This window comes from Amia ocellicauda (assembly GCF_036373705.1).
Source record: "Amia ocellicauda isolate fAmiCal2 chromosome 11 unlocalized genomic scaffold, fAmiCal2.hap1 SUPER_11_unloc_1, whole genome shotgun sequence".
NCBI classification, from domain to species: Eukaryota; Metazoa; Chordata; class Actinopteri; order Amiiformes; family Amiidae; genus Amia; species Amia ocellicauda.
This window is the reverse complement of record NW_027102659.1, coordinates 271,296-283,984: the sequence shown is the minus strand read 5'-3', so window position 1 is coordinate 283,984 and position 12,689 is coordinate 271,296. Positions and strand designations below refer to the sequence as shown.

Below are 12,689 nucleotides of genomic sequence, written 5' to 3'. Positions count from 1 at the left end.
CACTCTTCAACAAATCAAACATGTGTGAACCTTTGATCAGTTGTCCTTTAAAAACAAATTCACCCTGTTCATTCCAAGCCGTTACCCGCGGTTTCTGAACCATTTTGTGCAGGATATATTCTGCATGTCTTTTGCTTCTGGCCGGCATGTTTCTCAAAACATCCGTTACAACATCTCCCTCTGAACTCTCTACAGGTTCGGTCACCGCAACATCTTTATCAACCGTTCCCCCCGCATCAGCCCCAGAACCATTTTCTTGAGAGGCCATGGTTAAAGTTAAAATGTTTTGATCTTTTTCACCCTGTCTAACCAGACGGAGGTAGCGCTGTAACGTGTTGGTATACAACTGGGCTTTGGAATACTGATTTAAATCGGCCCTGGCCTGTATAGCTTTCATTTCAGAGTCCAGGTTGTTTTCGGCCGTTTGTCTAATGGGCTCTGGCCCGACAACATTTTTTCTCAGTTTCTCAAGCTGCTCCTGAGGGATCAAAAAAATTTTCTGAGCATATTCCATTATTAACCCACTCTGGAAGCTAGAAGACTGGTTAGGAAAGGCACGGCTATGCTCAACAGCGGTCCTATAAAACCCCCGGTTTGATTAATCTTCTTTCTTTTTCTTTTAATAGAATACTTCTTATTAGCGATGATCTTGATAACCGCTTTTTGTTTTTTGAGTTTAGAATGTTGAGAAGGGGTTAGGGGTATATTACCGCGTAAGATGTTAAAAGCTATTTCACACAGGGTCTCGATCAAATCCGAGGGGGCCCCTGCCAGCACAGCTTTCCTATGGCGCGGGCTCCCCTCAAATAACATTTGCAAAAGCGGCAGATTTCTTTTAATCCGAACAGACATTCTTATTTATTTCCTTTTCTTTAGCACATACACTGCCGGCCAATCGGGCGGGCACAAACCTGTTCTGAGGCGAAAGTCTTCTGGGGTTTGTGCTTTTAAGTCCGCAATCAAGTACCCGTAGGGTTTTTTGGTGGCATCCTCAAATGCCTCCAAAAAGAACTTGGTCTGGTTAGGGTACATTTGACGAGCCAAGACGGTGACCTGTAGTTTATCTCTGGGGTATTTAAAAAGAATTATATAATTGGCATTTAAATTAATAGTGCGGCTTTTTTTACCTTGAAAAAATAGATTTTGAACTAAATAAATAATACTTAAATTCCTATGATGAGTGTACTTTGTGAAAGCTTTTTCCACTTCACTGTTGTCACCGGCCTGCTCCATCAGGTCATCAAGGATCACTAGATTAGTTTGACCGGGCGGGAACAAGTCATCGTCACACAACGAGGCGGGGAGACCTTGCACAAATTTCAGATTATTTTTTTTCGAAGCCAAATCATCGTAGAGAGGTTGCCAGCAAGAGTAACGCCACACTATGTTGTCAAGAGCTTGGGACACGGTTGCGTCCACATCTTCTATGATGTTCTTTATAAGATAGCTCTTCCCCGAATTGGAGGGACCGGCTATAATACAGGAGAAAGGGTGTTGAAGTCTGTTATCAAAACCACCGCTAATATCCATAAGGCAGAGTGGTATAATCAGTCTTCAAGACTCTTTTATTGTACACCACCCTGAACCGTTTGTTTAGTGATCTATTTTCCAACGTGTACCCCTTTTTATTGCGATAGATCTGATTTCCGGCTGTAATAATCTCACGAGGAGGCGCGTCTTTCTCGGTTACAAAACTTTCTACCAGGGTCGTCAGAGACTTGATGTTAATGAGCTTGTTGTTACAATGGTTCAGAGTGAAACCCTTAACTTTCATACAGGTCTTACCCGCAGCCGTTCTGTATGCGTAAGTCTTAGGACCCCCTGAAACAAACTCCACTATGTGGTCCTGAGGATCTAGTTCGCTCGTTAACTCCCCAAGGTAGTCCCCGAGGGGAGGGACCCAATCCCCTGGCCTGGTGACAAAGATTACAGAGTCAGTATCATGATAGAGCGTGCGTTCCTGCAACTGATCCATTAAGTTGTACAGTTCAAGCCGGGCGTAAGCCGTGGTAAAAACCGCTATGAAAACATTAACGTTCCCCTGTTTGGTGGGGAAATCTTTAGGGGCCCTCCACTGGACCTGTGCCACGTGGTCATTTAAGAATTGAAAGTGTGATACTGCATGTTGTTTGGAAAACATAAATTCTATAAACTGTTCAGGGGTTTTAATCAAGGTTGTGTTTAGACGGTAATTTCTTTCCCCAAACTTACCCCACAGACTGTTTAAAATCAGTTTGGACATTTGTCTCTTGGCGGGGTTTACAGTTATGTTCCCCGGCTCTAGACGGATCCCTTCCTTTTCAAAATATTGCTGAACGTATCGCTCTTTGGCCGCGGAGTCAACACACCATGAGGGATAGCCCGATGCCTCCTGTTTCCCTTTCAGATGGGTCATAATGTAATCAGCAAAAAGAGTATCAGGTTTTTCAGAAAAATGCCAAACCTCATACACCTTACCGACTCTGTAACCTTTCTCCACCGCCTTGTCAAGCTCAATGCTACACCAGACACCCGTCAGCGCTCTCTCTTCATCACTGTGCAGACAAGAGGTAGTTTGATTTTCAGTTTCCACACACGTTCTACACAGAGGGAACATCAATTTTCCCGAACACCTGTAAGGCAACACGGGTAAGAACAGCTCGCGAGGAGGGTACATGGTGACTTTGATCAAACCAAAGTAATGTCCGATTTCGAGAAAGTCACGATAAACAATGGTTGGACGCCCCACCGGGTACATTTTGGTCTTGTTGACATAAGGGTACAGACTGGTGAAATCATAGTAATCTACTCTCTCACCCTCCTTTACCTCATAATGTAAACAGAGGGCGTTGGTACGACCCCCAAATAACGCATCCCGGGGCTCTAGACGTTCAGGAAAGTCCAAGGTTTCCATAAACCGTTGTACCCCCGCATCCTGTTGCTTCAGGGTCGTCCACTCGTGTTCCCAAATCACCAGCACGTTCAAACCATAGGTGTTTTTTAAAGTTTCAATTCGTTCCTGGAAATCATAGTACATATCACCGCAGAGTTTTTGTGTTACGGGGTTAAAGGTGTTTGGGTCGAAGCACTGAGGACAGCCATGGTAAATACAACCAGCAAACTCATAAGCGGTACGCCGCCCGGACACGTTGCTAAAACCGTCTAAGTAGTAAGGCCCCATTTTGACTTCCCCTTGATTTAAAGCATGTCTGATGAAGATGTTATCCCGGGCACTCAGGTATTCCAGCCACTGTATGGAGACAGTCGAAAAGTTATTTTGTCTAGCACGATAGTTGTCAGAAGTGGTGACCGCTATAGTGTTTTTCTGCAAGAAATTGGACCGATACATTTTCATGCAGAGAGACGCTATGGTCACACTTTGCAAAGGGTCGAGACCCGATGTGTTGATAACCTCGGCGCAGAAACGCACACAGGCTTCTTTAAGGATCACCACATCATTTTTACAATAAGCGGCCATCTCTTCTCGGAAATCAAAAACACCTCCCTTAACCGTATTGTACCATTTAAAGAATTCCTCCCTCTCATGAGACATCATAGTATCAACCCCATAATAAGAGGCGGGCGGGTAGGACCCTCGATAATTTTGAGTGTCCTTAGTATTAAAAAAATGGCAGAACCAACCTTTCTTCTGAGCCTCAAAACCCAGAGCCTTAGGCAAAGCGCTCAATTTCATGGGGAGGAAATTTAACGAGTCTATGTAACGTTAGTTGAAAGCTTCGTCGGTGAAACACATGATCTTGCTACCCTGAGCTATTATTTTTGGGGTCACCCCATTTTCCACCAGATACTTCATCAAAATGTAAGAATCATAACCCTTAGCATTGTGGGCAATAAATGTGTAATTGAGGTATTTTGGACCGCGATACCGCGTAAAGAAATCCCTGACACAACTCTCACCGCTAGCTGACCACTCACGATCCAACATGTCAATACAGTGTATATAATTAGCAACGTGGACCCCGTTTTCTTGCCGGCATTCAAAAGCAAAAAAGACATACCGGTTGTGCGGCGGCTCCTTTTTAACCGGCTGAATAAAGCACTGGTGTTCGGACCCCGGGGTTAAATCAGCATTACAGATCCTGCATCTCGGCTCCAGACATTTGTGTGGTTTAACCTCATGAAAACGGTACTGGAGGCAACACTGCGGGCAATATTTAGTTTGATCACAATAACTCCGTTTTTTAACCCCCTCAGCAGCGGCCCTCTGTACCTTATGCTCGGAAAAACAGAACGCTGAGAGACAAATCCTTAAGCAATCTTTACATCGGATGGTAGGGGCCAAACCCTTACGACATTGCGGATTGAAACAGACGTTACAGTAACCGTCACAGCGGTGCTTAAGCTTATCATTGAAGGCCTTATAACACCAATGACAAACATACGAACAACCCAAAAAAGCCGTCAAACTCTTTATTCCAAAGTAATGACTATCACTTAGGAAGAGAAACAGTGTCTGTGTATGGGTTTCAGGATGTGTCTGAAATTTCACAAATACTTCCTTTACCTCACAACGGTACCACACAACAATTTTTAAAGACAACAACTCCTCAAACTTGGTGATGTCTGAAAAGGCAACCATCTGTTGAGAGTTTAAGCCGGCCCTCTGATGAAGCATTAAAGCCTCTTGCAGAGCTTGGGGTTCAGGCATGTCGGGGGTGAGTAGTTTTATTAAACTGTAAGCAAAACAGAGCTTATTGTCCCCACTGGAACTCACCACTAATTGCCTGAGCTTGGTCCTAATTATGTCGTTCTTCAAGCATTTCGACAGTCTTCTAAGCGCCCCACCCTCAGGGTTACGAACCACATTCATTACCAGAGACAGACTTTCATCAGCTAAGATGGCTGCGTTACTTTGCAATAACGCTTCGATTTTAGCCAGACATCTAAATTATCTCCACTCAGCATTACAGATAGGTTGCTAAACAAATCATCCCCTCTGAGTTCTAACTGTACAACATCTCGAGGTCTGACCCTTTCAGCAACCTGTTCAAGCATTTTCTGCAAGGCCTCGTGTATGTTGACAAATATTTCTGCATAATTGTCACAATTTAAAAGTTCTGCAAAATTAAAACGCTGAATCATTTCAAAATTGTTATAGGCCGGTCTATCTATAATCACGGGATCACTGGTACTCTTGGACACATCATCATTTTGAACATAGCCTTCACCCCCTACATTCTCACAGAGCATGACCTCCACAGCCTTATCAGTCTCAGAACCCTCCACATTCCGAACACCCCCACTGCTGACATCTACAAAACCCCCTTTTTGAGGAGGCTCATTTAAAGCCTGTAAAAGTCCTTCAAAGATATCCAACCGGTTAATGTCAAGACCCTCCTCTATAGTGATGGCTGCTTCTGCCGCCATCCTGTGTTCTAATTGTCTCAAATCATTTATAATAGGGGCAGAATTTGGTCGGGGTAGCTCCTCCAAAGCCTCCACCATTTCAAACAAATCGGGGTGAACTAGGGGGTGAACCTCTATAAGCGCTACCGGTGGGAGGTGGTTATTTAGATCATTGACCATCTGTAACAGGTCGGGGTTCACCGGTAAGTCTGTTAATTCACATTCTATCGGTGGTAATTGGGGGTTATTTAAATTATTTATCATTTGTAATAGTTCCAGGTTCATTGGGACATCAGAGGAGTTCACAACAGGGCCGGGGATGTTCTCTCGGGAAGGTCTTTTTGGGGCCCTAGCTTGTTCATAATCCTTTAGTTTGTGAGTTCTTTTACCAAGTCAGGACATTTTTTAATTTATTTTTTATTTTTCCAACAACCCACAATAGTAAGGCGTTTTGTGTCTATTAAAACATTAAATACGGTACAATTCGTTAGTAAGGGTATTAATAAGGGTGTTTTGGCTCTCTATCACCAGGTTTTGCCCCACTAACACAAGTCTTTGATTTTGTAACAAAGTATGTAGCAACTCATGCCAACCTTCAGGAAGTAGCTCCGGGGGCTGGTGGCCTGGCTCAGCTTCAAAGGATGGTCGCTCCGGTAAATCTCAGTCGAAGGAGGCAGGGAGCGAGCGTATACTCATGGACGGAGACCAAGAAGGCCTTTGCGGTAACACCCTGGCCAAGCGCAGGGTACTGTTCCGCGTTTCTGTAGCCAAGAAACGGGTCTGGGGGGACGATGTTGAAACCAGGCCGTCGTTGGGTGGTGTGTCAGCCCTGACTGACGGCGACCCCTGAGGTTGTTGGATGCCTGTATTTGTTCCGCCCGACAATGCGGCGGGCTGAATCTGGGGTGTTGAATTACCCCCAGAAGGCTGTGGCCTGAGTAGATGTTGGGGGGTCTCCAAGACCACCGTGGGGGATCCTCTCGGTGATCTCACCGGGGAAGATGTTTGATCCCACTTAGACGGGGTAATTGTCCTCAATAGCTCATCCACAGAATGACTATCCCAAGAGTCTTGGGAAGAATAAAAATATACATTACATTTACATCTTTAAACGGCGACAGAAATCAAACTTAAAACAACATGTCCAGGACATTCAAAACCTTTAGCTTTTTTAGACCTTTGAAAATAGCCTTAGACATTCACTACAACGCCTTATTATTTACAGACAATATATTTATTAGGACTTGATAATAAATGTAAAACAGAGAAGCCGCTGTAAATAAACTGTTTTATTAAATGTTTCTTTAAAAACTGTAATATTGTTAATAAAACACACACACACACAACAACATTTCATTTTTAAACGAACCTTCCAAGTGTAAACGCTTCCTGATCCCGGGACTTCCTGTTTCACAAACGTTTTCACGATCTGTTTAAATATTAAATACAATGAACACCTTCAAGCCTTTTCCTACAACCACTTTAAAACAGAAGTATAATAGCGGGAGATAAGCCAAACAACTTACTAAACCCTTTCGGACGGCTTTACTTCCTAACCAGACGATATGGCAATCGGTCATTTCTAAACACGTTCCCCAGAAACAAGCCTAGACCTGTCCGGACTTCTAAAGATCTTTCCCAGAACCCCCCGCCCTACAGGAAACGGTCACCCATCGCTTAAATATTAGCCCTCAACGGGCAAACAAAGCCCTTTTAAAAACATTAAAGTTTGAAAGATCTTACTTACCTCCACAGAATAATCATTTCTTATGTTTTTCGGCTGGTTTAGCTTTTTGCACCGCTGTGAAGGTAAGAGACATGTTTAACCTTTAACCACACCGCTTTATAAAAAGCTTTAACCTCTTACAGGCTGCAGACATATACTCACAGCTATCAGATACCGGGGCTGAGGGCCATTGAGATTCTTGAAAGGTTACGGTTCTCGAAGGTAAAACGAAACAAGCCCTCGATGTGGAAGGCCTTTCGTTGTCTCGAACCACGTTTCTTAATACTGTTAGACAGGATAATTTTTTTTAAATTAACAAAACTGGACTCAAACATCTTACAGAAACGTTATACAAACAAACAGGGGTTTAGTTCTTACCCGGTCGGCAGACAGCCTGTCTAGGGACAACCACTTCTCTTGGTCGAGACATTAATCATAGGCCTTTCGATAGTTTCTGTGTAATTAAAGAGACCGGCATTAATATATATTAAAACGTTTTCATAACTCTAATGAGCCGCTTCAAAACCACACACACCCATACATAAGAACCCATGAGCGCAAACACAAAAATCTTACCGTCGTTGTTCCAGATGATCTCCTCAGCGTTGGGAATTAACTCCTGTTGACTGGCTGAAAAATAATTTCACAGAACTTAAAACAGATGTTATAGCCTTATTTACAATACATGCACACAACACGCTCTGAGTCAATGAAAATAATCTGAAGACTTGCCTAAAAACTCGTTTAAATCGAAGTCGCTGATGTTGTTTCCGGACATTGTTGATCTTTAGTCTTAAATCGAAAGGTCAGTATGAGTCTGTCGAGCTGAAGACCAGACCTTCATACTTATACTGATGGCCACATGCCGGATCTGCTTGTAAGGCATTGTTCTGGTCTGGCCTTTGTGCATCAAGACCTATAGTCAACAAACCACTAAGAATATTGCAGGCCTTTATAAGCGCTAAAAAACAACCTGAGCCAAGAAACTAACTATAAATATCTAAAATAACTAGCGCTTTTACAGTGATTTTTTTTTTTTTTTTAATAGCGATGCTTTGTTTGGTATTAAACAAGTCACAAACTACTCAGAACAGCGTTTATCCCCGCAAAAGAGATATTTGGGTTTATTTTACAAAGCTTATAAATTATATAGGTTAAAAGTATTCTGAATGTTTTGATACCACATGCCATACGTACTGTTGTCTGAGCCCACCCCCGCCACCCATGGTGTGAGTGATTTAGCCTTGAGTGTTGTGATCTATTTAGCATTGAGTGATCAGTTGTTTTTATTTTTTAAACGATTCCTTATCATCAGGGATTGAGACTGCTAAAATACCTTAAAAGCATATCCTTATCTTAAGTCTAACTCTTATGAGCTTTAAGACCCTAGAATGTATTTAAGTAAAACGACTGAACACATTATGTGAGAGATAAAATATAACCACAGCTTTTTTTTTTTTTTTTTACAAAAACAATTAACCTATACACACAAACACCCACACACACACCCTCTTTTTTAATTTTATTTTTTATTAAATTTGAGGGGAGAGACAGAGCCAGATACAGTGTGGATAACATAAGTACCCTATGCAAAACAGGCATTGTTAGGACCTGGGATCATAACAGACAACAGAACTTGTTGATCTTATAAAATGATTGGGCGAGAGAGAGAGAGAGACAGACAGAGACAGTGTGAATATGATAAACGCACTATTCAAAACTGGCATTGTTAAGACCTGGGACCATTACAGACAACAGAACTTGTTGATCTTATAACGGTTTAGATTTACTAAACCATTACATGTATATTTAAAAAAGACCCCCAACCACTACAGGAAGAGCCGACCCATTCACACTCTACAGTTGACCAACAAGAAAAACAAGAACAACAGGTTATGGGCGGCCTTGTTGTTCAGGGTTTTATGGGTGTACACTTTCTGACGGATATGACGTAGGAATAATTAAGGAAATAACTCTACCTAAAATCACGCCTCCCAATTATGACGTAGGAATATTAATAAGCTTAGGGCATACGTCATAACAAAATAGGCCGCGCCCATAAAACCCTACTATCTACTCATAAGAGTAACAGCAATGTCGCCGATCCTGCTACGGTCGTATTGTAACAGCAACAACATGTATCGATTTTAAAACTGTCAGTTCCAGCGCCTCGCAAAGCTACCCTTCTGTGATTGTTTGTTCTCAAGGTCAGGATTTCTTGACACTCCGAGGGATGGCCGGCCGCGTTACAGGGACAGATAACACGGCACTAGCACGCGTGCACCGCGGGTTGTTTCCGCCCGGTTTCGAACCAGGGACCTTTCGCGTGTGAGGCGAACGTGATAGCCACTACACTACGGAAACCGACCTGTCCTGGTGTTTCGAATGGCTCCCATCGAAGCCGGCTGGTAAAACGCGCACAGGCGTTTCCCGTGGGCCAGCCTGTGAGATAAAGGTTTCTATTTTCACTGACCTATTTTGCATTGCTCAAGGACACATCAGGACACTTTGGAAACTCTTTCAAAGGAAGAACGCCCTGAGCTATGACAAGACTTACACTTACCCCAACAAGGTGATGCTCAATGGCTTGTTCAAACAGCTGCTGCTCGTCTTGTGCCACCATCAGACAATCACAGAGCTATTGTGCCTTCTACACCTTACGGTAGCTTTACTTTAACAATAATAATGACGGCGACCACGACGACAAAAAGAAAAACAAGAACAACAACAACAACAACAACAACAATAACATCATCATCAGATTTTAATTAAAAGTGGCTACACCAGCGTTTACAATTTCAACCTGTCGACGGACGGACGCTCTGAGTCCAACAATTTCGGGAACTCCAATGAAGGAAAGCCACCTACCACCTCCGGGGAACCACGAGGGCAAGCAGGACGAAAAGGGCCGGCCCACAGCAGGCTCTTTCCGCCCGGTTTCAAACCGGGGACCTTTCGTGCGTTAGGCGAACGTGATAGCCACTACACTACGGAAACCAACCCGTCCTGGTGTTTCGAATAACTCCTATCGAAGCCGGCTGGTAAAATGCACACAGGCGTTTCCCGTGGGCCAGCCTGTGAGATAAAGGTTTCTATTTTCACTGACCTATTTTGCATTGCTCAAGGGCACATCAGGACACTTTGGAAACTCTTTCAAAGGAAGAACGCCCTGAGCAATGACAAGACTTACACTTACCCCAACAAGGTGATGCTCAATGGCTTGTTCAAACAGCTGCTGCTCGTCTTGTGCCACCATCAGACAATCACAGAGCTATTGTGCCTTCTACACCTTACGGTAGCAACAAATCTAACTACTGCTTTACTTTAACATTAATAATGACGGCGACTACGACGACAACAAGAACAACAACAACAACAACAACATCAACAAGAACAACAACAACATCATCATCATCATCAGATTTTAATTAAAAGTGGCTACACCAGCGTTTACAATTTCAACCTGTCGACGGACGGACGCTCTGAGTGCACCGATTTCGGGATACTTCGGAAACTCTTTCAAAGGCAGGACGCCCTGCGATCAGACAGTGCCTGCACTTAGCCCAACAAGGTGATGCTGAATGGCTTGTTCAAACGGCTGGTGGTCTTCCGTCACCACCAGACTATCAGAGCTATTTTGTGCCTTCAACTACATAAGAGTAACAGCAATGTCACCGATCCTGCTACGGTCGTATTGCAACAGCAACGACATGTATCGATTTTAAAAGTGTCAGTTCCAGCGCCTCGCAAAGCTACCCTTCTGCGATCATTTGTTCTCAAGGTCAGGATTTCTTGCCACTCCGAGGAAGAGAAAACGACGGCCGGCCATGGGGCAGAGAGATGAGGACGGGTAACACGGCACTGGCACGCGTGCACCGCGGGTTGTTTCCGCCAAGTTTCGAACCAGGGACTTTTCGCGTGTGAGGCGAACATGATAGCCACTACACTACAGAAACCAACCTGTCCTGGGGTTTCGATTGGCTCCCATCGAAGCAGGCTGGTAAAACGCGCACAGGCGTTTCCCGTGGGCCTGCCTGTGAGATAAAGGTTTCTATTTTCACTGACCTATATTGCATTGCTCAAGGGCACATCAGGACACTTTGGAAACTCTTTTAAAGGAAGAATGCCCTGAGCTATGACAAGACTTACACTTACCCCAACAAGGTGATGCTCAATGGCTTGTTCAAACAGCTGCTGCTCGTCTTGTGCCACCATCAGACAATCACAGAGCTATTGTGCCTTCTACACCTTACGGTAGCAACAAATCTAACTACTGCTTTACTTTAACAATAATAATGACGGCGATCACGATGACAACAAGAACAACAACAACAACATCATCATCATCATCATCATCAGATTTTAATTAAAAGTGGCTACACCAGCGTTTACAATTTCAACCTGTCGACGGACGGACGCTCTGAGAGCACCGATTTCGGGCACTCCAATGAAGAAAAGCTACCCACCGCCTCCGGGGAACCACGAGGGCAAACAGGACGAAAAGGGCCGGCCCACAGCAGGCTGTTTCCGCCCGGTTTCGAACCGGGGACCTTTCGCGTGTTAGGCGAACGTGATAACCGCTACACTACGGAAACTGACACCGCCACGTCTTGCTTCAAACGGTTACCGTTGAAGCCTGCTGGTAAAACGGGCTCAGGCATTTCAGGTCGGCTAGACTGTGAGATGGCGTCTGAAGTGCCGCGAAAGGATGCCATTTTCACAGACCTGTTTGGCATTGCTAAAGGGCACATCAGGACACTTCGGAAACTCTTTCAAAGGCAGGACGCCCTGCGCTCTGACAGTGCCTGCACTTAGCCCAACAAGGTGATGCTGAATGGCTTGTTCAAACGGCTGGTGGTCTTCCGTCACCACCAGACTATCAGAGCTATACTGCGCCTTCAACTACATAAGAGTAGATAGTAGGGTTTTTTGGGCGCGGCCTATTTTGTTATGACGTATGCCCTAAGCTTATTAATATTCCTACGTCATAATTGGGGGGCGTGATTTTAGGTAGAGTTATTTCCTTAATTATTCCTACGTCATATCCGTCAGAAAGTGTACACCCATAAAACCCTGAACATCAAGGCCACCCATAAATACCCCCACCCCTCTGAAGGCAACGCCCCGAAACTCTCCTCTCTATTTAAGAACCCGCGCTGCTTTTAGGCAATACCTCTTTAATTCTCAGCATCAGAAACATCCCGCTTCTTCAACATGTCCAGCGACATCAACATGAAACCCCGCAAGAAACAATCCCGGGCAAGGGTTCCTGTACTCACCAATTTGAAGATTGAATGCTCCTGGGTGTTGTTCTGGGGGGCTCGACGGGGTTACCGCTTTAAAAGGGATCCCAGCTATGTTGGAGTGGAGCTTTTTGCTTTGGGAGAGAAGGAGGGTACGTTGGAACCTTTTGAGACGGTAATTGAATACTCTTATGAGGACTGGTTGAAGGTGATGGCCTGGAGAGATCTGGGGCTTGTGGATAAGACTCTAGAAGGCTTGCAAGAGGGTCCAAGAGAATGCGAAATGGAGTCTCCGACTCAGGGTTTTGAAAGGTGTGAATGGGAAAGCTTGCAGAACTACGGTAGAGTGGTGAAGAGTCTATCTCTAACTACAG

General features: G+C 44.3%; 2 non-coding genes across 2 annotated transcripts; both read right to left on the bottom strand.

Annotated features, from left to right (window-relative positions):
* Nucleotides 1–9,363: 9,363 nt before the first annotated feature.
* Nucleotides 9,364–9,436, bottom strand: trnav-cac (transfer RNA valine (anticodon CAC)). Its single transcript has one exon. It is a non-coding gene; the product is annotated as a tRNA-Val (tRNA).
* Nucleotides 9,437–11,594: 2,158 nt separating this feature from the next.
* Nucleotides 11,595–11,667, bottom strand: trnav-aac (transfer RNA valine (anticodon AAC)). The gene has a single exon. It is a non-coding gene; the product is annotated as a tRNA-Val (tRNA).
* Between the last annotated feature and the right edge of the window lie 1,022 nt (nucleotides 11,668–12,689).